The sequence below is a fragment of the Meleagris gallopavo genome, chromosome 17 (assembly GCF_000146605.3).
Source record: "Meleagris gallopavo isolate NT-WF06-2002-E0010 breed Aviagen turkey brand Nicholas breeding stock chromosome 17, Turkey_5.1, whole genome shotgun sequence".
NCBI classification, from domain to species: domain Eukaryota; kingdom Metazoa; phylum Chordata; class Aves; order Galliformes; family Phasianidae; genus Meleagris; species Meleagris gallopavo.
The window spans coordinates 7,033,761-7,036,345 of record NC_015027.2 but is presented as its reverse complement, the minus strand read 5'-3'; positions in this window follow the sequence as shown (position 1 = coordinate 7,036,345).

The window sequence follows — 2,585 nt, the reverse complement described above, 5'->3', positions numbered from 1 at the left end:
CACCACCCCCTCGGGAGCGCTCCCACCGGGACCGCGGCTCGCGTCCGTCTGACGCCCCGTAACTGCTGCCGGCTGCGTGTGATGCGGTGCCTGAGTTCTCGGCTGTAACAGCACGCACAGATGGAGGGTGAACGCAGACCGATGGTGTCGGAAAGACGGCATCGCTTTGGTGCTTTCAGAAAGAGGCAGAACGCTCGGCATTGGGGGATACGGACGCGGGAGGCAGCGGGCACCTTTTACAAGGCCTGCCCATCGGCAGGGAAGGACGCGTTTCGGGCAGCTCTCCGTATGGGATGGCTGTTGGCACAGGGATTTGATCGCAGGCTGTGCCGTGTTTCACTCGTTTATTTCATTTCGCAGTGTCACAGCACCGGATGCTTTTGCTCCTTTGCTCCAGCAGATCAGGCAAGCTGGGGGTGCTGCAAACCTAAAGAAGTTTGTCAGCTTCCAGAGACAGAAGTCCAGAACAAAGCCCACACGAATGAAAGAGGTCACAAAACAGAAACAGCTGTGTGCCACCACTTCGGTGCTGTATTGAGAATTGAAAAACTGAAGTGAGCAGGAGGAAACTGCTCTTCTTATTGGACAAAGGCAAAAGGCCACAGATAAATGGGAACTCTTGCATGGAAATGTCAAGGAAGCACATTTCCAAATGCGATTTAATGCTGAATTAAGGTAGCATTAGGTTGAAAATACTTGTCAAATGGAGACTTGATGAGAAAAATGCTGATGTGAAACTTAGAGTGTTGGATTCTTCATCCATGTATCTCTTCACTAAGATAATTCTAGGAGGGGTTTTATACACAGCATAGATATATGGAGCCATAAGTATGGTGTGAGCCTTGACTTAGGTCATGAAAAAGTGATTAATCCAAGTCATTTATTCTCATGCTCACTATGAGAGTGAACCAGCAGCCAGCCTATGGGGTGTCCTGTCTGCATCTAATCAGTTACTGGCTGCCAGCTATACTGAGAAATGATACACATAACACCATAAGAATAAACATAAACAAAACCTCCCCATCACAAAGGTGATGCTTACCTCTTTGAAAGCTGATTTCCTTGCTTCAGCAAGGCAAGTATCTCCTTGCATCATTTACTGCCATTCAGTTTACATTCACTGTCACTGGCAGAGAGTTACTGAGTGTTCTGTGTATGTTCCCCACCTGAATAATATTTTAAGTAAATTTGTTCCTGTTAACCTTATCTTAAACAAGATTAACATTTACATTCTGTTCTTGTACGCCATTCTTTCCACTCATTTAATCTTACTGATTCTCCATCTCTGGATCTTTGCCATTTTAAAAAGAAATTGGAACAAGGGTAAGAAGCAGAATGAGGGAACTGTAAATAAAGCATTATATAAATTCATAATTATATTTAATTCTTCTGAGACATAAAACATAAAGAGTTAAAATGAACACTGGGGATTGAAAGTATTCCCTGGCTATGTTGAATACAGCATTGCTTCTTTCCAGGCTGCTTTTGTTATCATAAAATACCCAAATAAAGACTATTCTGAGCATTGCTCTTACTCATGATTAAAATACTCCAAACAACTTCACTTATACTGAAATGCCTTTGACTGCAGATTTACATGGTGACTACTCTAAGCTGGTCCAAATTTAAGAAGCTCATCCTCGTTTTAATCAGCATCTGGGGGATACATTTACACTTCTGGGGTCCCATTAACCTCTCACTCATTTGATGCTACACTGAGATGCCAAATTTTTGCTTACATGCTGAAGCTGTGCCAAGCCATGCTGCTTTATCATCTCAGTTAAGGAAACGTTCACAGTCAGCAACACACAGCTAGTGTTGTTAGGACAGCTTCACAGAGCCTGTCCTAGGCCACAGGCACTGCTGCTTTTGGACATGAGCTTCACCAACACCACAGCTACAAGTTTCCCCTTGCAGTACACCAAGTGTGTGGCAGTTCTGGCAGTGCTGCTGGATCACTACGTTGATACAGGCATTACCAAGCCGACGTGCTACTGGAGGCAGCACGAAGGCTCAGCACAGCTGAGCAATTCCCAGCTGGCACATCTGAACCTGCCCTGAGACCTGTGTTGTCCCAGGCCTCAGACAGCATCCCTGGTCTCCGCAAGAAAGGCTCCATCGGCTTTAAGCCCCACTGATTACCTTCACTCCCTCAGCTCGCCTCTAGTGGGAGGGCACTGGGATTCGGGCTGGGATTCCCCGTTCCGGCAGGTGCACGCAGAGCCGCAGTGCTGTCAGGGCAGCGTGTGTCCGGCAGGGACGAAGCTCGGAGGTGCCGCCTCGGTGGTTCTCCCAGCTCCGCAGCCCCGGGCCCGTCCTCTCCTCCTCAGTTTCTCACAGCTAAATAAATAAATACCTCCTCAACGCTCTTTGCTCCCCTCCCGGAGCAGCTCCTGCTCAGACCGCGGCACTCCGCACCCCTTCGTGCAGCCTTGCCGCCGCTTTCCTTTCTCCTCCGCTCCGCCCGGACGTTCTCTGCCGCGGATGACGCGCAGCCCGCGCCCGTCGCAGCGGGAGGTACCGGGACGCAGCGCCCGGCGACGAACGGGCTGCGGGGAGAGCAGAGCCGAAAGTCACACGGGGAG